The sequence below is a fragment of the Larus michahellis genome, chromosome 8 (genome assembly GCF_964199755.1).
Source record: "Larus michahellis chromosome 8, bLarMic1.1, whole genome shotgun sequence".
Taxonomy (NCBI): Eukaryota; Metazoa; Chordata; class Aves; order Charadriiformes; family Laridae; genus Larus; species Larus michahellis.
In genome coordinates, this window is record NC_133903.1 from 56,122,079 (window position 1) to 56,145,002 (window position 22,924).

A 22,924-nucleotide genomic window follows, 5' to 3' on the forward strand; every position below is an offset into this window, starting at 1 on the left:
CCTACATATTTAATACCCCGAAGTTTAGAGTCATTAATCGCATGTCACTTTTGACACACATCCAAAGGGCGTATAGAGCGAATACCTTCCAGAGTTGGGACTTCTCTTTTGCCAGAAAGTGACCACACACAAAATCTCACAAGACAGAAACTAGCCCCAAGTGTGTTAGAAAGCTCATCTCTAGCCATCTTAGCTGTTTACAAATCCCAGTTTCTACCCGTGTAAGTTGTCCAGAATTAATCATTCGGGAACTCATCTACTTGCCGCTAATTACATTATTTTTTTCCTGAGGGCTTCAGGCTGTTTTGAAAGCCTCAGCTATTAAAACGACTATCCTACGGTCCGTCCCAGGCAGGAGGAGGAGTCTCTGCACAGAGAACTCTTTGCAGGGCTGGGCCCAGCGCCCAGATTTTCCAAGGGGTTTAACTGCCTGAAGGTGAGGGTGAAGGCGCGGCGGGATTGCCACAAGCTCCTCATTTGTGGTGCTACGTGCCCATCCTACAAGTTACTGCAAGAGGTTTGAAAAAACCTTCTTTGGATGCTCACTTTTCACGGAGATCAGACTCTCTGAAAGGTTCAGTATTTTTTCTTCTGTGTTGTCTCGTTTCAATTGGTTGATGGAAATAATTTGAAAAAAACTATTTTTTTTAAAATTAAAATGCTAGAATTTAGAGGTATTTTCCAAATACAACTGTGAGAGAAAGGCACATGCTACAAATACAACACAAAGGCTTGACAGAGGACCATCTATCATCTGGATTAGAAAGTCAAATGGCATGATCATAGGAATAATTTCTAGCTTTAGAAAGCTGAAAAAAAAAACCCCAAAACAACCCAAACTACCCAAAATCACAACCCCTGCCACAGTTATTTGGACTGACGTTGCTGCACAGACGTCCAGTATTGAGCTGCTTCATTTTTGCTTTACAGAGGCCAGGGTTTTTTTAGTATTAGTAGCATTGTTTATACCAGCACAGCAGCGGACCCCATATGTAAAATACAAAGTATAGCAGTGGACAAAAAGCTGATTAAATCATGGTCATCTACCACCAGATACAACCTTTTGAACTCTCGTTTGGACTTGCCTACTTTATTTACAATACAGCGCGCAACAAAAAACCAGACCTGTGGGGATTAAGCTTTGGCTCCGGTCTCCAGTTCGTAGGCTGTATTTTTTCTGTGTGGGTGTTGGCGTTGCTTGATGCTGTGACTGCAGTTTCTTATTTTATTTGGAATACACCTAACGCATTACAAAGTTACCCCTAGTAATAAATAATGTGTACTTTGCTGCTACGGGGGAAAGAAGATTAAAAGCGTTCAAAAACCACTTACTTCTCAGCACTCCTCACTGCTTTTATAGGTAACGCTCTGGTTTTGTTCTCTTACAAACACTGATAACACGGAAAATCTTCTCCTACAACAGGAAAAGGGCGTTTTATGTTATTTCTAGAGCACAGATGGTGGGGAACATTTTATCTTTGTAAGAAAAGGCATTTCTACACTTCATAAAGATACTCAATTGTAAAAGCTGGTGCGGGACATGTCAACAAAAAGACTGGGGGGGGTTGAGATCAGTGAGTAGACAGAGATCTACAACTTGCAACTGCCCGCTGCAGTCAGGGTTAGGAAGAAAATGGCCAGGTGTGCAGTGCTCCCTCCGACCTCAGCCCCACTCGAAAATGTAAATATTTTGCGTGATTTACAGGCCCCCTTGTAGCTCAAGGCTAAACATTTGTCCACTTATTAGGAACCAGGAAAGTTGAATTTTGCCACTGTTTCTACATCTGGAAACTCAGAGCTAGGCTTAATTTTATTTTATTTATTTTCCTGCGTGACACCTTTTACTTAAGTTCCGCCCAGCCTGCCAGATCTGAGATCCCATGCTGTTCTTCAGGCTTTACGCGTGCAACCCGAAGCTCCATCTCTGCCGGGAGTCACGGACTCCTCATGTAATTCCTTTGATGACAACATGGCAAGAAAGAAAGGATCACAAACTTAGCAAGGGGATTACCCAGCCTTAAACCACAAATAGCCAAGAACAGACGACCTACAGAGTGCACCCCCAAACGCCCACTCCCAGCCACTCTGTACCTACTGGACTCCTCAGCAGCACTGGGTGGGTGGCAGTGTCCAGCTTGGGTCCTTCAGAGCAACCGTCTCCATTCAGTTGTCCCTCTGTCCTGGAACCCGGCAAGACAAGCCATTATTCACTGGGTGCGGAGCAGCATTTGAAAAACATTGAGAGCGCAGTCCCAGATAACTCTCCTGATGGCTCCTCTCTGATAGGCTTTCAATCAACAAAGCCTTCCGCGCATTAGGATGAAGCTTCAGTAGGGGCATCAAGGCTTCCATTAAGCATGTGAGACAAAAATCTGAGCTGATAATTTGACAGAAAGCACATTTCAGCTTGTCAGACTGAAAGTGCAGACTTGTGATATCCTGAAGGAGGGGCCAATAACAGTGCATTAAAATAATTTATTAAAGGCTGTTTAAACTAGATTTTTAAATTTTATTTATAGGCTTTACAATTACCATGTGGTTAAAAGGCTCAAGCCCTCCAAGGCAAATCTGTGGAAAGCCTTTTATTTGAGTCTGCCAAGCTGTCTCTTTCAACCATTAATCCAATCATCAGGAGGCAGAGTTTCTGCAACGGGATATCGGAACAAGTCTAGGGCAGATTCATCATTAGTATATCACTAAATTTCCAAGTTCTTCCATCCAAATCTCTTCCATAACATAATGATCATCTGGCAGTAAGTACAGCGCTCTCTTCAATCCTTCTATTTGATTGATCGAGTAATTATCCAGAGGCCCAAAAGATTTCTCTTATCAAAAACATGCCTAACACCTCCCCCGCCCCCCACCATGACAACCTCCCACCTCTACAAAATCCATTTTAAAAAAGCCACAGTTCAGAAGCCACGTAACTCAGGCCCTTGGAAGGTTTTACTAACCCACAATTGGGGGCTGACAATACACTGTGCTCGCCTGGGCTGAATTTGTTCTACTGCTTCAAATGGCGTCCCTGGTATTTTTGACGAGTGTAAGTTTGCGGGATCACCGTGCAGTGGATCATGCATCGTCAGCCAAAGTTGTGCTAAACCTCTCACAACTTTGCCATGGACCATTTTGCCACTTCTTGCCTCTTCTCAGTCCTCATGGAAATGCAAGCTCTGCTCTTTCATCTTCTCTTAGGACTCGCCCTATAGCTGGGCCTTTCCTCAGCCACCGTCCCTCAGACCGAATCTCCCATTTCGCATCAAACTTCTGCGACGGCTCTTACCACGGTCACTCCACCTCCCATACGGCTTCTTGCCTTGTGTTGAACCTCCGTATCAAACCCTATCCAAAACGTGCCAATGCTGGCACCTACCATAATATCACAGAATCACAGCATGGTTTGGGTTGGAAGGGACCTTGAAGCCCACCCAGTGGCACCCCCTGCCCTGGGCAGGGACACCTCCCACCAGCCCAGGTTGCTCCAAGCCCCGGCCAACCTGGCCTTGAACCCCTCCAGGGATGGGGCAGCCACAGCTTCTCTGGGCAACCTGGGCCAGGGGCTCACCCCCCTCACAGCAAACAATTTCTGCCTCACATCTCATCTCAGTCTCCCCTCTTCCAGTTTAAAACCATTACCCCTCGTCCTGTCACTACATGGCTTTCCTTTACAAAGACCATTCCAGTCTGGCATTTCTCTACCTACGTGTCTGTGTTTTCATCCACTCCAGTGATGGACATCAGTGAAACCAGCTCAAACATGGCAGAGCTGGGTTAAGGGCCTCCAAGGAATTGTACATCCAGGCAGACACCACGTGCAGGAGCAGTGAAACATCAGAATGGCTTCAAGCGTCCATCCAGGCTTGGAGACTGCCTTTCCTCAGGTTTTTAACGTCCTCAAAAGCAAGCAAAGATGTTATTACTAACAGATACGGACACTTTAATGTTAAAAACGATATCCAGTATGCTATCTTAGGACAATAAGGTTAGCAAAAGTGCATTCTTTCTACTAGCTGAATTGTACAATTGTTTATAGCAAAATCTTCGTGGTTCAGTAGCTCCCATCAGTGTGCTGAATACAAAGAATGAATTCCAGAGGGTTTTTTGACAGCTTCTTACTGTTTCTCTGTTAAGCCTTTATATTCCCACAAATCCAATCCATTCTAAGTTTAGCACTGAGGACTGAATTAGCAGATGCAGCTAAATTTAAAACAAAGCAATTTTTTTCATATTCCCACGAGAAATGAACAAATGCACACAGGCTGAGCGTTTGTAACGGTGGTAAACTGTAACACCAAGCAACACGCTTTAATTCAATTTCAGTAAAGGCTAATATTAGTTAATTAAGACGGCAGAGACACAAGAGATTTAATCAAGTTCCAGTGGTGGCAGTTTTGAAACATCAGATGAAATAGTTGACAAATATGAGCCAGCTTTAATATTTTATTCTTCTGTTATGTTAAATAACATGCAGTTTCTAGGTTGGCCGTATCGGTTATTATAAAAAAGAATCTGCATTTCTCAATGTTTGCACTGTGTACACGCAGAATTATCAATTAATGCAATTTGAAGACTTGGAAGTCTTTGGAAATTAGAAATTTAAAGTTAAACTAAAGCAATGTATGCACACAGCTAGCGTCTTTGTGGGACATTCTCAAAATACCACCTAAAACCAAACACAAAGCATATATTAGTTTTAAGGATCTCCTAGAAAGAGACATCTGTTTTGGAACAATCACAAAGGGCTATCGCCAAAACTATCCCGTAATAGTTATGAGCTGTAATTTGACATTTTAGATACACATTCCTCTTGCCAAATAATATCATATTTTTGCTCTTGGCAGAGAAAATAAAGAGAAGCATATATCCAAGATGAGTAATTTAGTACAATGTAATCAAGGCAAGCTGCCCTACGGTCTGCATTACAGTTAGCAAGATAGGGCTTTTTTGTCCTCTTAAATAAAAGTGTGTGTATTATGCAGGGAAAAAAAGAAGCAAGAAAAAATGGTTTTCTTCTTGATCTTATTTTCCATCTGACCCAAGTGTAGGCTTTTATTCCAAGAGATTAGAGGTGGGGTGGCTAAAGCAATTATGGCTGCGAGCTGTGCTCCATGGAGGTTCCCATCCCCGTAGTTACACGTCCTCGTCAAGGAACCTTCTGCTCCTCAGCTGTCCCAGTTCACCACCCAGCATATTTACGTTAACTGTCACGGATTTCAAATTACATCACTCTACTGGGCTGTAAATGGAGCTGGCCAAGAAGCACAGACAGATCCCAAACCTGCGAGGAGGTGACCCATGGCAGGAGAAGGCAGTTGGCAGTAATAACAGTTGCCTCAGTTGTCACAGATTAATCCACCTGTAATTAGGAGTTACAGCTCCATTTCCCCGAGCAGGGAAGTGCCTTGTAACTGGAGTAGTAAATTGCTGTGTCTGTGACACTGAGAATTCTAGCATCATTTAACTGAGCTAAACAACAAAAAAAATTAATGTGTGGGTCAAAGGACTCTGTATTGCTGAATCTTGCTATCCTTATTTTACTCAGAGTCTAAAATAGGTAATGAAAGAGATGGCTAACTGAGGAGAAAAATCATCAGCGATCTTTAATCTTAACGCAATGATTCCCATCCACATACAGCAGTTTGGGTTGTTAGTCAGCCTCTGCCTTTCTGCTCCCAAACGCAAAGTTGGCCAAATGACTGCATCTCACCTGCCCCAATTAACAGCTCCCTATTTCTGTGCAAACCCACCTAAATCAGCTGTAAGGCAAGTTCATGGTACATTACGATAGAGAGATTAGCTGGAGCTCATTTCTCAGCATTCTTTCGAGTTCTCTGCTCTAACTACAGGAAGGAATGACCCAGATACTTTTTTATATTGGCTGCTCTCACATTCTGGTTTTTTAAATTAGAATAATTTCCTTAGTTTGCTACCAGGCATTTCTTTAAAGTAAAAGCAATTGGTATAAGCACATATTTTGAACTACGACATGGATTTTATGTTATTTATATGCTCATTCAGTTTTCTGAGAACATATACCTTGTAGGGAGCAAATGTATTTGTTAGAGTATTATTTTTAAGAGGTCTTATGGTCTATTGAAAATGCATCAGTACAAGCAAAGGAAGCAGATTACTAATGAAACGATACATTTAAATATTAAAATGTAACTTGAACTGCGATTAAGCTAATGTTTCCCAAATGCTGTAATATATGCTTATGCAAATCACTGTAGCTATTCTACAATAGAATCACAGACGTTTCAGCTGGAAAAGACTAATTTGGTTATCTTGTGCACTGCTGGCACTGCACAATTTCATCCAAGTGTATTTACCAGCTCGAGCAATGGAAAACAATGAGATGAAAGGGTGAGAAAAGTAAACTCTGGTCCTTAGCTCCGGTGTTGCTCCTGACTGAAGAGAATGCGTGAATTTCTCTAGAGAACTCTACTCTCGCAGCAGCCAAAAATGATGCCCATCTCATGTCAAAGGCTGATGGCAAGAATGGGAAAAACAGGGAGAAAGTTGTAAGAACATATACTCCTTATAAAAAAAAAAAAAGGTGGTATATTTTCAGGACATCTGATTCTGTAAGAGTAATAAACCCTGTCCAAAAGAATAATGCAAACCGCGCAGAATGTGTCACTGTAAGCCATGTTTCCTCTTAAGGCAAAACAGAAACCTGAAATCATTGTCCTGGAATGCACCAAAACCTCTTAGCACGAGTGCCTGAAATATTCATGAACATTAAGAAAATAGCAAACTTTTTGGAGAGTGTGCTATTTAGATGTAACTCGCTACGTACATGCTACCCTCTAAGCTCTAAAAATATAAAAGGAAAGCTTTTTGCGGAAAGTAAAAGAAGTAACGGGGACTCGGGAATTTTATCTCCTGGCTGCCACAGACCACACAATGTTGATTAATTCAGCTCCTCAATTACTCATCCTAACTGGGAAAATCCTTATGTGACGGGGAGTTTGCTGGTGTAGATCAGCGAGGAGGTCAGAATTTTAAGACGAGAAGATACACTAAGCGTGTAAATTATTGATAAATAGTAGAGGAAACACTGAACTGTAATATACCAGCTGAATTTAGATTTACATTAACTTTCCAAACTTCTCCTGCATTTTTGTTACTTTTGGAAAGTCCAGAGACGGGCCCCTTTTAAACCTCAAATTCTTATGTTAACCACTGCAGAAAAGGAGGAAGGAGGAAAAAAAGAAAGGAAAAAGAGAACTGAAGAGACGTGAACTTCAATTGCAGGTATGCAAACGCGTCACCACTTCCCGTCACTTCTCTGCCCGAGTTTATTTCTCGTCCTCTGGGGCTACGTGCCTGGGGTTAGGCAAGTCAGGAGCTGACCCAGCGGGAATTAGTCATATCGCAGGAGGTTTAGGAGCATGGAAACAGCAACTTCACCTTAAGCGCTGGAAATAAGCGCTAGAGAGACCACTGTTGAAATGTTTATGTATTTTGCAAAGACATAAGTATTTGGAGAACAGCAAAAGACACTGCTTGGCATAGGCCAACAGAAAGCACTTTACCTGATGACTTGGCCCCAGTTCCAAAGACATTTCTTTCGGCAGCAGCGCCAGCTCAGGCAGCCTCTCCTCTCCCCAGCCCCGCGCACATGAATTTTCCCCGCTCCGTGCTCGTAAAGCCGCTTGTGGTACTATATAGTGAAACAAGCATAAAGGCACGCTGCAGAGAAAGAAAGAGAGAAAGAAGGAGGTGGAGAGCAAATTGTTACCAGGTGTAGCCTCAGACTGTCTCGCATTCAAAGCCTGGGTTGCTTAAAGACTCAAGACGGGCACTTTGTCCCATCGCCGCACAGCACGGCACAGACTGAGGAACCGATCTGGCTGGGAGATTTTTTTGTTGGAACGGGGAATATAGATATTTGTTTTTCCAGCTGGACTGATTTCCCGTCCGGTTCATCAGGAGGCTGTGCAAATTCTTGTACGAGTGTTTTTGCGGGGTGAACTGGATGAGGAATTCATCCGTGTTAAAAACAAACAGAGGGGTGGTGGGTGTTAGTTATTTTAGCGCTTCTAACCTAATTCACAGCACGGCTGCGCAAACAGTTTGACTGATACCACATTCTGACACAAGAAAAAGCAGGAGGGCTGCGTAATCAATCACTGTTATCACAGGCAATGCCCCCCCAGCACAGCCACCCCGCGAGGCAGCTGAGCGCCATGAGCCACACGCCGGCTCAGCCAAACTCTCCCCACTGCGTCTTTCTTGTCCTGTTCACTTTGTGCAGCCGATTTTGTCTACGGAAAGCTACTGTGAAGTCCTCCGGTTCTGCTTCCTAAAAGATGTCTTTTGTCTTTTTGACTTACCCATCCTGGACCGCTCTGTGGGGATGGTCCCTCCTCCAGGGCCACTCTCCTGCCTGCTGCTGCTCCTGGCGAGATGAAGATGAAATGAGAAGTTGCCAGGTTGCTCCCGACAGAAGAATCCCAGTTCCCCCCCACCCGAGCTGAGGTGCTTTCACAACCCAGGTTCCTCCTTGCTGCAGACAGAATGGTAGGTGGAATCAGCTCTTTGTGGATTTGGAGACAACGCAGCTGATCCCTAGGCGCAGCTTACCTTACAGGCCCCTTTTATCCCCGGTCCTCGTGCCCCAGGCCCTTGTATGATCTGGGATGGCAAGAGCCCTGTGGCCAGGGGTGGCCCTCACCTGCTGGTCCAGGCCAGCCTAAAGCATCACCTAGACACCAGGTGGCAGCATCAGATCCAGATACAAACTTCACGGTTGAGTTCAAAAAGAGATTTGTGCCTGGAGGACCAGTTGGTCGATTTACAACAACCCTCCCCCACGTACCGTGGAACACGTACGCAGGCAAAGCTCTCCTCCTGTTTCTAATCTGCTAATTTAAAGTTGCATAAATGCAAGTCTCCATGGAATGAAAATATAACCTCACAAGGCAAAGGCAGAGTTAGCGGTCATTTCCTTTCAGTGAGTACATGACGCCGCTATGCAATCTAAGAACGCGGAGAGGTTTTTTTGTTCTCCGTTGACTCAAGTGGCTTTGCGTCTTCTGTCTGTACTTGAAGACAAAACCCAGCAGGAATTTTGCAGGACGACCAGGGCGTGAGCCGTTCTGAGCCAGCAGGAAGCAAACGCCGTGTACGTTTACCATGGCACGACTATTTCCAGCAACACTCTCACAGATATCGATCACAAGTCTAATGTTGTGAACAACATTCCCATCTGCAGGTCTGTCTGTAACTGCTATTTTTATAGGTGTAGCAACTTATTTTGGACTCTGATATTTAAAGGAATAGCAGCCCAGCTTCCTTAATTGTGCTTAATAAAATTATTTGCATATACATCCATATATAATGTCGAATTACATCCTTGTATTGTTTCCGAGAGCTTGATAGTGCCCAATAGTGTTAGGTTGATTACAACCGCCTACAAATGTGCAACGGGGACTGCTGCTCTTGCAGCAGGAAGCAAGAATTGCTCAGGAAACAGGACTCCATCTGATAGAAAAGTCACAGAAATTAACATTCTTTCTTGTGCAATGACGTTTCTAATGAATTTTGCGTTTCTCTCCAGGTCTGTTCACCACTGGCGATACCGGCTGGTTCAGCATGGTGTCTATTACAGTTAGTTTACTAGATCTTCTCAGATCAAGCTTAGCGCTAGTCTTTAATCCAAACCTCTCACTGTATACCATACAATGCAAAAGAAATAGGAAGAAGGGAAATTTACTTCTTTACATACATTTTTAATGCTTATGACTATTTAGTGACTGAAGGCTTCATCTTCTGAGACTTATCAATATCTATCTCAGTCAACAGGAAGAAGGAAAATGAATTTTTTACAGTGGACGTTCATCATCTTTAAAATGGAACTGTCGTTAAGACGGACCCCTGACAAAATAGCTGACATTTAGCGTACTTAAGGTACATTATTCATGAAACTCTCACAAGGAAATAGATACAATAAGCCAAAAGAGGTCTCTTAGACAGACAAGGAGAAGTAAGAACTCTCCTGGCCCATTTGCACTATCAGTTGAGTTTCTGTGGTTGTTTTCACCTCGCTGGTCCCCTCATCCCACACCAGCAACCGTGTCTGAAAGCATGTTCCCTTTTTCCTAACCTGTTGACTGTTCAAAACTGGAACGTGGTGGGAGAGAGGTTCAGGGTGAAGTTACAGGAGATGGAGCGAGCTGCGCTGATAGCTCTCTGATCTTTCAAGGGGATTCCTCCTCCTCACCGCCACGCATTCCTCAAGCTTATCATGTGCTGGCTCTCATGCTTGTTGGGCCCCTCCAACTGCTAACCAAGCAGAAAGCACATTTTTTATCTTGCAAAACTAAGCGTTTCTTGCCAGACAGGGAGTTAAATCAGCTCACCAAAAGGTCTAATGAGTGCTATACTTTGAATAATAGAGTGGAAGCGGAACCATAAAGAAAAGGTAGAAAAAAGAGGGAATACAACCTCTTCCTTTTAGATCGCTCATCAAATCGCACACAAAGTCTTTGTACATTTGTGATCCGTAGAAAGAAAAATCCATGAAAATTAACAACAAACAGCCCACAGTCCATTTAGCTCAGCTATTCTGCCAGCTTGGAGTAGTCAGCGCTGCAAAGAGATTAAAGTGCCTTCAACCAAAATACTTTATAAACGGGGGTTCAGATCTTGATTTTGGTGCCTGGTAAAACAAATGCAGCCACAGCTCTAGGATGGAAACACGCTGTGAGCAGTCCTGACAAGGTTAGGAGGAGTGAGAACCACTCCCGCCTCAGAACGGATTTTGTCAAAGTCTAAATTCTAGATATTCAGCCCCTCTATTCTTGTGCTTCAGCAAAGAACAGGGACGGCGACTTCAAAGTAGCTTTACAAGCTACTTTTTGTGCCATACAAGGGGCTGGGGTTGCTGTAATTGTACTGGAGCCCCAACCACAGAATACTGCAGGGCTTTCCAGAGTCCTCTCCTCCTGTCATCTTGTACGCCCCACGACTGAGCGCAGGACTGGTACAAATGCCTTACGCGAGTTTTATTTGACTGAGAAAGCTTCTGGTACAATTGGTATTCTCAAGTGGCGGTTTCCACCCAATTCAAAAGGACTCGTATAAAGGCAGATGGTTTTGATTCCAGGACTCCTTGTTTGTGCCAGAGGTCTGAAAGCTCCATCCTTCCCGTGCTGAGAAGGGCAGGTCCCCAAGCACACCCACAGGCATCGGGGCTGGGTGGGAGATGGATGCAGCCTCGGGCATCAACCGACGCTAAGCAGGAAAAATGCTCTCAGCAGGAATAACCCTTAGAAGAACCCGAGGAGAAAGAAAAAGCACAATAAGCGTTGTCTCTGCTGCTGCGTGGCTGCCCACCACTTGAACAATGTAGGGATCTCTGGCGGATCCCTGAGAAACCCCAAAGCAGCTCCCGTAGCCTGTGCCAAGGGCTGCAGAGGGGTGATCTGACAGTTGCCGATTGCAGACCGACTGAGCAGCCAAACCAATCTGCCCTGCATTTCTTCCACCATTTCTTATCAAAATACTGACCTGATACAGGGATGATCTTACAAAACATAATAAAGTCTGCTGCTGCCAAGGAATGATTGCTGCTAGCTAACATTTATTTTTCCACAATTATATTCAGGGCTGTTGAGGGCTCGGTTGTCCTTTCGAGACAGACCAGATCAAGGAGTGGTGCACACAGTACATCATCCCAGGATAAATCCGGGGAGGCTCTATGACTCAGAAATGAGTCACTGCTCCTCCTCTGTTTCTTCCAGACTCTTGGGGGCGTACTAATTTATTGTCGGTCTGTATCTGCAGTAAATTATTACCCCCAGCTCAGCTCTCCTGCGCAGAAGGAATTCCGACACGTTCTGCTCGTCCCTTGTCTCTCGGGAGGCTTGAACAGATGAACAGACGCACTGCACCACTGCACACCGAGATCTAAGGGGAAAGCAGAGAAATGGGGGAGTTGTATTTTTCTTCCTTGTCCAGGTTAATTATTTGGAACTATTCTTCCTCCCAACGCCCCAAAATCCCAATTACTAAACTAAGATTGACCTTTCAGAGAGTTATTTCTAAGAACTTGGATAAAATAAGATAGTATGACTCAAACAACAGCAGGAGAGTGTCTGCATCACAGTTAAGCCACACAAATTGCTTTCACTGTCAGAATCAAGTATTCTAAATAAAAAACAAACCCAAGAATGATTAATCTTTTTTTCTCTTTAGCAAGACAGATTGAAGTATCCCAGCGGAGCTAGACGGGAAGTGTTTAAACAATGCCTACTTAGTCTCCAGTGAGCCTTCACTAGTAGGAATACGAGCTTTAGGTCGGAAAGGGAAAAAATAACTGAAATAACAGATTTTTACATATGCATGTACAAGATAAATATATTCAGAGAATGACAGAAAAGCATGAAAAGGTACTGAACAGCCAATAGGCCTGTTCAGCTCTTCACTTCCAAAGTTCAGGAGGCTGAGGACACTGAGGATACAGTAGAAAAGCATAAAAATTACCATTTTTCCAGTGGCAATGCTGATTTAAGAATTTCTTTCCCCATGTCATTCCCCATGCTCATTTTTCCACCTCCCTCACCGCTGTCTATGTTTCACGAGACAGTTTTCAATGGCAGCACTGGCTTAAGGTCCTACCCCTTCACTGCCTCCTACTGCTCATCCCCGGCCTTGTGCCATCCTGGCACAACTCTTTGCATGGCCAGGCGGTGAATGCTCTATTCTGCAAAGACAGGTGCTGGTGGACCTCAAACGGCCTTTCAAACCAAAGAAAGAAAGAAAAAATAGTTGCAGAATGGCAAATAGCAACGAAAGAGAAAGAATGACAATTTTTGGAATTATGTGTGTTAAAATGTAAACATATCTCAAATTTCAAAATAACGACTTTTAACATGAGTATACTGCAACTTAAAATCATACGTATTCACAAATTTAATTGTTAATAAATTATATTACCAATAAATTGATTCTCCGATTCGTAAAACATTGCATATTAGTTTTCGCCACACTTCTGGTTAGTCTTGGCACAGGCTGGCCCTTCAACTTACATCGTCTTAAAAGCAATGGTTTCCAATTTTTCCCCCTTCCTTAAAATTTTTCAGAGACCATCATTATTATATAGAAACCGATTCTGCTGGCCAGCTGCAGGCTGCTGGCTGGGATGTGGCAGATCGCTGGCGGCGAGCACAGCAGGGGATTACGGGGGATCACTGTCTTCGTGGAAGCAAACCTGGAGGGAGATGTTCCCAACAATACTGCAGACCTACCGAGCGCCCAGTTTGCTGGGAAGAGCCAGCAGCGAGGCTGCCAGACCGCTGCTTCGTGCTGTGCTGTTCTAACATTCATTTAGCACAGTATTTCTCGTACTTGTTTACTGTTTGCAACGCAGTGGAGCACTCTTCTGATAAATATGCTACAACAAAGAAGGCGAGCTCCCGCCCAGTGACTCCTACGTATGAACGCAGCACAGCTACGTAACAGTAGCGCACATGGACAATGCTGGGGGGGCTGGAGAACTGGAGACGATTAATACATATAGTGGGATTCCGTGAAGAAAAAAGGAAAACTTCAGCTCTATCAGTAGGTATTTTACCACTGCGGAGAACAACAATAAGTCGTAACCAAACGATGACATCCTAGAGAAAACAGAATTCCCTACAAAAAGCTCCTTAAGAATAGCTTCCATGTTACATCACGGAAACCTTGTTTAGGAAATTTAATATCAGAAAGAGAACAACTCTGAAGTGGCAAGGAGATAAGCTGTTAATAAATTTTCCCATCCCCCGTTTCTGTGATGCTGTGGCCTAACGTTCAAAAATATCTCCATCCTACTTCTGTCTTAGGGAATTTGGTAACTCCGAAAAATAGATGAAAAGCTGGAAGAGTGAGGTGTGCTTGAATTTGGATTCCTCCTGGCAGAGGGAAACAGCACCGGAGCTACCAGCTGAGGCCAGTCCATCCGCTGGAATGCAGCCGCCGGAGCCAGGCTGATGGATGCTGACAGCCCCGCTTTCATCTGGCAGTGTCCCCGCCACCAGCTGCGCCAGGGAAAGAAAGAACGCGCAGGAATTCACAGCATTCCCCCTCTGATTAATCCCCGGCTGTCCCGCTGCGCCTGAATGAATTGGGCTAGGGATTCGTAGCTCTGCTGGGGGAGATTTGCTGATTTCTTTGAGCCCCCCTGAGGGGAAGTGATATAGAGAGCAAATAAGCAGCGGGCAGTGCCGAAGTGATGTAATGGGCCAGGGCATGAAAGCCCCTCGCCTCCGCTCTACCCACCTCTACTGGTCTTTTCTCCGTATGCAACGGGGAGTGGGTGCAGGGGAAAACTTCACGCTGTTGACACAGGCTGTAGCTTTACAGGTGATTTATAAAGCGTACTCAGACTTTCCTAGCTGAGTCCTGGGCAGATTGGCCTAATTACAAGAAAAGACATAAATAATGGTTAAGCCAAGAGCTGGGGAGCACAGAGGCAGCTTGGTGGCAGCCTGACGCGGGTGCCTGAGGATGAAGACAGGTAAGTGCCAGGGTGCAGGGCTCCAGTCCAGCCCCAGCCCTCAGCAGCCGCCCCAAACCCTCTGCCCTGGCTCCTTCCTGCTTTCCAGGACAATAATTAGATACCAAATCAAGGTGCCATTGTAAAAATGAGAACTAACATAGGGGGAATGGTGGGAAGGCTCTGGAAATGTTACACTTCAGAAACTAACCCGAATCCCAGGAGTCACTAAGGGATCTGGCTGATGAACGAGGTATATGTAAAAATGTGCATTTGAATTCTAACTTCTCTTACACAGGCCTTGCTATAAAATAACATCACTGTACCATCCTGACGCTTGAAAAAATTGTTCATTCACAATCAGATGCTCGTAATTAAGATGTAGAGTTTGTAAGTATAAGCAAAGCTTTGCATCTCTCTCTTTGTTTCCCCAAATAAGTTTGTGTAAAAGAGAAACGCATTTTCTTGCAGGGCGCCCTTGAGCCAGCCCCAGTTTCTATTTTCATGATCCAGAGGATGGAAACGTGACAGATGATCTGTTTTTCCCACCTGGGTGATTCACACATAAGTAGTAATCTCTGACATTTAGAAATCAGCAAGATTTTCTAATTTTTTTTACTTTAGTTTTGTCATTGTTTTGTGCATGTTTTGAAATCTAGTATGATAACTCTGAGAATATTTAGATATTACATATTTATATATACATATTATATTTATATATATAAGTGTAATGAACACAACTAATAAATAATCACAAAGAAACCAGAAACTGGCATCTGGATTATTTGGCCCATTATAAATACGAAACACACGGTTCTGAATATAGCACTGAAAAAATTCACGGCAGATAACTTAGGATCATGTTGTAGCAAGGAAAGAAATGAAAAGACATTCATTTCAAATACTCTTCTAATTCAAATCTATGTCCAGACAAAGCGCACTCATTGGGTAAACCGTTAATTGTGGATTAATTACCCAGCCCAGCCACCAGTTTGCGCTTTTGCCTTAGTCTTTTCCGCGAAGGGGTGGAGGGTGAAACTGTTTTTCTGAGCAGCTGTAACTAACCCCCTTCTGTGTACGCTACCTGTTCTGCTCACAGGCTCCCATTTTCTCTTTTTTAATATATTGGTATTGTTTTAGATTCAGATTACATAATCTTTTTTCACTAATTTTGTACCTTTACAAATGGTGCTCCTGAGTTCAGAAGAACTGGAATGCTGCCGCAGTTCTGGTATAAAAATCCCTGATGCGATAGTCACTTCTGCAGCAGGTAATTATTACTCTGGCATTAACGAAGCCGCTTAAATACACCGCTGTTGTTCTGCTGAGCCCAGAGGATAATGGTCAGAGACCTAAAATGAAAAAATAGGATTATATTTTCAAAGCTAAAAACATTAGAACTGGAAACCTCTTTGAGGTTTTTGTGGAAAAATTCACTCTGCTAACTGCATATCCCAGCCACGGGTTCTTGGCTTCCTATAACATCCTCCCGATGAACACTTCAAAGCTCCCCATTTACAGCGATTCTCGGGTCACCAGTGCGGACTGCATCGACCGGAGGGGCAGAGAGGGCTACACGCGCAGTCCCCCAGCTCCATCTGCCGCGGGACGCGCTCAGTGCCACCTGCCAGCACAAAACCTGTCGCTCTTCCGTACCATGGGGACGTTCACCCCAACTCACAGGGACTTCTCATCCCAGCTTCAAAACCAGAGGAAACCAAGACAACGGAATTAAGCGACGACCTTCCTGTCCCAAAGCAGGGCCAGGTCTGGAAGTAGCGAGTTTGTGCTCCCAGTTACAGAGCTCTTTCTCTGACAGTCCCGATTTTACAGTGTTGCTATAAATATTGGATTAAAGTATCTTGCAAGGACAAAATTTAAATTCCCTTCCATTTCTTCAGCACTGTTCATTCTGTTATCCAAAATAGCTTCTTAAAAGTACCAGGTTGCTTCCAGTTTGAAAGCCTGTGTTCCTTTTTTATTTTATTGCTAACAATACCAGTGGAAAAAAGACACCGTTAGAATTGAGAACCCACGGCTAGGTGGTTTTTGTCATCTTAAATGATTAAATTGTGGTCATGAAGGATGAATGCTGAAAAAAGGATCTTGTCAGGGAAAACGGGTGAAATTTGAAGGCTGCTTTTATGCAACAGTGAGGCTGAGAGCTGCAAAGGAACCATAGGTGACCCTGGTTCAAAAAGATTCCGAATCAAAAGATCTAGCCAATGACTTAGAGGTTTCAAGAAGGCTTTATCCACGGCTGTGTTTTAACGGCCGTATTGAACAGTCTCTGAGAATCTTTCAGTCCCCGCTTTCCAGCCCAGCTGAAGAGCTCCCCCGCGGCGCCGGCGCCTGCAGTTGTTGAATAAATGTTTCTCACACTACAGCTCAATTAAGTCAAGGCTATCAGGGAGAAGATGATCCAAGTAATTCACTAGCCTGTGTAGTAGAGGAAACCCACTAGAGCCTGGAGAATTCATCAATCTTTTAAAATGCACCTTACTTTACAGGGTGTTTTGACTCTGATTTTTCTTTTTCATTCTTTTCCTGGCATTGTTAGTGGTTCCCTGTGTTTCACAATCAATGTCATGGAGCACATACGTAATTTGTAGTGCTAAGCTAAACACGCTACCAATAACTAAAATTCCAACAAAGCAGTGTACCACGATATAATACTACAAAGGAGTACATTCAAACCAAGTATAAAATACTTCCAGTATGAAGATATAAAAGAATGCGCTGCAAAGACTCACAAAAATATAAGCATCGCATAAAAGGATCTGTAATGACTATTAATTTTTCATCACGTTTCCATTTCAGTTGTGGTGGTTGCCAGCAGGAGAAATGCAAGCTATTTGATGTGTAAGTCTATTGCTTCTTAAAGATTGTGGTTTTCTAGCCCCGACGCTTGCCGTAGATTTAAATGCTGAAGTGCCTTTTCAGAACGCCACTCCTCATCGTTGTTTGTGCGCTCCGTTCTTCTCTTCCTGCAAAATGTTAATTCACATGTTACCAATTACTGGATCCTTGACAAAACAAGTAGCAGCAAGAAGAAACCCCTGTGGTTTTTATGATAATAGTAAGTAGAAGTCAAGTTAACATTTCATGCCAAGTGGATCAGGAAAGCAGTAACTGGAGAAGGATTTTTTTGGTATCGCTGCAATATCTTGTCTGGCAATAGCTTATGTAATTTTCTATATATTGTTGCTCGATATTCAGTTCCTTGGTGAAACTTTACACCAAAACTCAAGGTAGAGATATTCTACAAATCACGGCGAATTTCACCGAGTTCAAAGCTCATGGATGAGTTTTTTTGTCTTCAAAAAAATGCCTTCCATGATTTCAAAACAATCCAGCTTTGCTGAGGAGGCAAATTCCAGCTTTTTGAGAAAGTGAACAGAGTTACTTTTAAAGATGTGAAAAGACACATAAACTTTTCCAAATTTTTGAGGATTACATTATGGCTTTTACAGCTAACGTCAATGGCAGAGTGGGGCCAAGCGTTTGGGAAGCAGAGGCTGGAAATTGTGAATTCGGTACACGTATATGCATGTACGCACATCAACGGAAGGTACTAACCACACTTCCAAAATGAATTTTGATCTTTCTTCCTTTTGAACAAAGACTATTCATTACAAATAAAATAAACACCAGGGGATTGGAGAACTCAGTTCAGCACATATATATACACGTATCACGTATGTTGATGCTGATTGCAACAGGGCGATGGAACACCAAATTTGTCTTCTAATCTGACCTTTTTCATGGTCAAATCCCGAACACCGTAAACAGAAATGAATAAAGCCATTACTTGGATGCACACAAATGCTGGCATCGAGCATTCCGCCTCGGTTCCTCTTCCCTCCCAAGAAGGCTGATGGCCCCAGGATGGAAGGATGGACCAGGCTGCCCTGGGGCTACTGGCCAACAGGGTGGCCCTGCCCCAGCCCCAGCACCCACAAGGACCGTAAGGCTCTTCAAGAAGATCCCGAAAAAGTGCAAAAGAGAGAAGGACAGAAAACTACTTGAAGGGTTTTTCTTCATGCTTTTGGTTCTATATCACTCTGTCCTCTTTATGTGGCATGAAAATCGCAGTAAATGGTATTTTTATCCCTTTCTCTGTTACATGGTTGGAAAAAATTGCTGACAGAAACTGCCAACATTTTCCACTAATAACTATAATGCTGCTTCACTGGTATACACATCTTTTTACATTAGAGCGGACCACTTTAGGGGCTTCTAATGATGACTTAAAGCAATGGAAACCTCTCTGATATGAACTGATTTGGGGATCCAATTCTAAGGGGATATGGAAAAAGAAGTGGGATTACAAGCCGACAAGTTGTTAAGAGTCTAACAGGAGCCAACACATGCATCGAGAAGGTGTGGATATGCAGACTTGGAACTACGCATTTAGACTCTATTCTTCTTTCAAGTAACATTTTCCTGACAACAGAAAACAAATACGTCACATTCGCCACAAATGTGCTGTACGTAACAGCAGTTCCTACAGCATCGATATTATATTTACTTAGTGATTCATCCCCTTCCTCTGTATGTTTATCTAACTACCCTAACCACATCCAGTTACCAACTACTAGCTACAAACGGCCTTACAAACCCAAGTTCAAGGGACTCCAAACAGTTGAACACAGACTAAGGCTTTGGTGTCACCACTCAGCGCCAAACATTTGCACAGGAGAATAAATCAATCAGCGCTTTCCTAGAACAAAATACCAGAGGGCAACCTCACTATTGCAGAGGAGGCAATCTCCGTCTCCTCTGAACCATAAAAAGCTTTCAGACGACTTCAGAAGACTCTTGATTAGGCCTTTAAAACGGAGGAAGCAACAGATCTTCTCGTATTTGTTGCATATTGAAATGGCTGAACAGTTTGTCAGGACCCATTGAGTGATTTCAGATAATATTACAGGTAAAATCAACACGTGATTTTCCAGCTTTGCCATTAAAACCCATGGAAGTCAAACTTATCTTTCTTCTGATGTGAGTGTCACCACTAGTTACCTGGATTCCTAGACTGAATTCTGTTCTCTTCAGCTCCTGTCAGCGCAATTCAGGACAGACTCTGGTCCTGCAACGGGGAATTGTGCACAGTATTAGATTACGCCTTAACTAGAATTCAGTTCTGCTCCTTTAGGTCTGTGCATTTTACAGGAATAAGACAAATCAGAAACTCACATTTTTCAGTAATGTAAGCAAGCGTACGCACTCCTTGTCTTCTCCAAATAAGCTGTATTTGTAATTATTTGTAATTGTAATTATTATTGTAATTATTATGCAATTGTAGTTATTATGTAATTATTCATGGGTTTGTAAACTCTTTGTGGCAAGAGACAAATGCCAAATCCAACAGCCACAGACCGGACTGTCACTCTCATATCCCTCCCTCATCCTCTTTAATCTCTCCCAGGAGTTTGGCCTCACAACATTTTCAGGAGAGGGGCAGAGTCTGAGGCAGAAGAGCTTCCATGTATGAACAGAGCTGCATGGGATTTCACTCTTTTGTGAATTCCTTTTTTAAAGTATTCCCAACACACGTGTAGGCCTACATAATAATCTTTTAGCTTAAAAGATTAATTATGAAGTCCTAAAAGCTCTCAGCTGCTGAAATTCAGAGCCCAAACCACATTCCTTCCTCCTTCAGTCTCACTTTTCCACAGGACGTGCCACCAACAACAGAAGACATTCCTCTGCATGAGAAACAGAGAGGCGGGTACCTTCAAAAGCTACTTTCAACTCCATGAGAACTATCTCCCAATGCTCCCTTGGCGGTCAGTGGAGAAAAGGGCACTTCCATATGCCTGTCCTGGGATACCTTCCTTTTTATAGGTGTTGTAATACAGCTACTGGCTTGTATAGCTGTAATCATAGAATCACAGAATGGTTTGGGTGGGAAGGGACCTTAAAGGCCACCCAGTGGCACCCCCTGCCCTGGGCAGGGACACCTCCCACCAGCCCAGGTTGCTCCAAGCCCCGGCCAACCTGGCCTTGAACCCCTCCAGGGATGGGGCAGCCACAGCTTCTCTGGGCAACCTGGGCCAGGGGCTCACCCCCCTCACAGCCAACAATTTCTGCCTCACATCTCATCTCAGTCTCCCCTCTTGCATTGTAAAACCCCATGGCTCCTCCCCCTGCTACAGGGCCCCCCCCCAGCTTTCCTGGAGCCCCTTTAGGGCCTGGCAGGGGCTGGAAGGTCTCCCCGGAGCCTTCTCTTCTCCAGGCTGAACCCCCCCCAACTCTCCCAGCCTGTCTTTGTGAAGGCAGACCTGGCCCCCCGTATCTCTCTTTATGTGTGGATTCATAAAACCTCAAATCATACAAAATAAGAAGCTGAACAGTATGGGAGCAGCCCTTCATCTGATATACCCTCAGTGGAACTTACATTTACTTATGTTAGCTGAGGATTTGGCTCCCAACTTCTGCATTTAGTCTCTCATTTTCAGAGCAGCTCGTTTCACTCCTATTCTCTCATATCTTCCAGCAACTAAAATAAACTTCTTAACACTTTGTACCCATTCCAGATACTGCTCTCAGCATACCTGCCACGGCTCAGCTGTTCCTTTTGTATAGATGCAAATACACCAAGTGGGTAAAGAAAATTACCTTTTTTTGACAAATTTGTTTGGAATCAATTGAATCTATTTTAGAATGATGTAAGCCCTGAAAAATGCTGTGGGACTGTCCGAGTCTGTTAGCACTTTTAAGTAAACAAACAAAACCTGCTTTAATTCAGACAAATTTCCAGGCCACAATTGTCAGAACACCACTAAAAGCTCTTGGGTATTAAAAAACAAAATCTAAATAAGAAACAGAAGCTACATAAGGAGGAGGGCTCTGTGGGAACCTTCCTGCCTTTGGTCTGACAATCCAAAAAGTGTGTTCTGGTTTCCCCCAGCATCCGGTGCACTCCAGCAAGTTTCTAAATAAAGTTGAGTAAAAACTTCACTCAAAGCTTTAGCGTTCCTTAAATGGCATGTCTCATCTTTGCTGGCAGAGCTGCAGCTCGTCTTAAAGTAAGCATCCACATCATTAACATTTTTCCTAAATGCTACTCTATATATTCTAAATGCTCCGCTCAAAAGTTGCTAAAATAAGCACTCAAAAATAACAACTTCAAACGCTTGCACAAGGCTGCATCCATTCAGAAGAGCTATTTTTCCTTACCTCACTCGATTTCCCTTCAGTGTTCATCAAACAAAGGATGCGCCGTGCCATGACAAGAGAGAAAGGCTAGATTTCAGCTTGAGGACTAACATAAGTCAATTAGAATCTATTGGCTCCTAATTACAGGATTTGTTATTTATCCCAGGCTGCCTCCCAGTGCAAAAAAAACTGGTGACTGATGCCTTCTCTTCGTGACAAACATTCACTCAGATACATGTGGAGGCTGAAATGCGATGAAGAGTGTTTCTTTTTCCTTTCCTCCGAGCAAGCAGCATTCAGCTTTCATGAGAATGTTTAATCCCCTTTTATCCCCGAGTAAAAGCAATCTGTACCACACATAGCATATTCCGATTGCGAACACAGATTCTATCATCTACTGGAAAACCTGTAAAATAATACAAGCCAATCCATTAACTGCAAAAGGTATTTTAAACAAATCCTGCAGATTAAGACCCCATAAAATGAAATCGCTGTGCAACACTAGCATTTTAGAGATAATCTATTTTATGAAAGTCTAACAGTTAATTATGGAAAATGAAATAAGAAGCATGAAAATTATAATTGAACAGTAGTCCCTCTGATACATTCACAGAATACAGTCCTAAAAAATCTTATGAATCCAGGGAAATGATATATGGGTCAACTTAAAAAAAAAAAAAAAACCACACAGAAAAAAACAGGAAACCCAAATCTCACTTTAAATACATATTCAAGGATTAGCATCAGCAATTCCTTCTTCAGCAAGCTAAGCACCCAGCATTTTCACTACCGTCCACACCTCTTTGAAGTTCAAGCCTCCTCAAATGTATTCTCCTGCCTTATGCGAATTTCTGCCACCGCTCTTTCCTTCCCCATTATCACCTGCACCACAGAGAGCAGGAAAATTCACATAAAATCCCACAGGAAATGCAAAAGATCTATATAAAGCTGCAAAGTGTCTTCTGTCTCTCATCTTCAGTTCTTTACAAGTTTCTCAGGCTGTTGGGAGAAGAGAGTCCTGGTTACACCATGGAAGGAGGGAAGACATGAACTGAAATAATCGACAACCACCATCACGAATGCCCCAAACCAGCCTGAACGGTGCAGCAGGCTGCTAACTTCATACATGGGCTACGCTGGGAACCTCTCTGTGGCTGGATCAGTGCCTACAACACGCTTCCAGATCGGGGTTTCTGTTCAAAAGTTTAATTATCAGTAACAAACGCCCACCACTTGCCTCATTCTGGCTGGTCCAGAATTAATGAGCATTTTAGG

At 43.4% G+C, this 22,924-nt stretch overlaps 1 long non-coding RNA gene across 1 annotated transcript; it reads right to left on the reverse strand.

Moving 5' to 3' along the window:
• Window positions 1–1,332: 1,332 nt before the first annotated feature.
• Window positions 1,333–8,634, reverse strand: LOC141747078 (uncharacterized). Its single transcript, XR_012588590.1, has 6 exons — window positions 8,590–8,634; window positions 8,340–8,404; window positions 7,539–7,695; window positions 3,704–3,893; window positions 2,092–2,180; window positions 1,333–1,956 (listed from the first exon to the last, which is right to left on the reverse strand). It is a non-coding gene; the product is annotated as an uncharacterized LOC141747078 (long non-coding RNA).
• Between the last annotated feature and the right edge of the window lie 14,290 nt (window positions 8,635–22,924).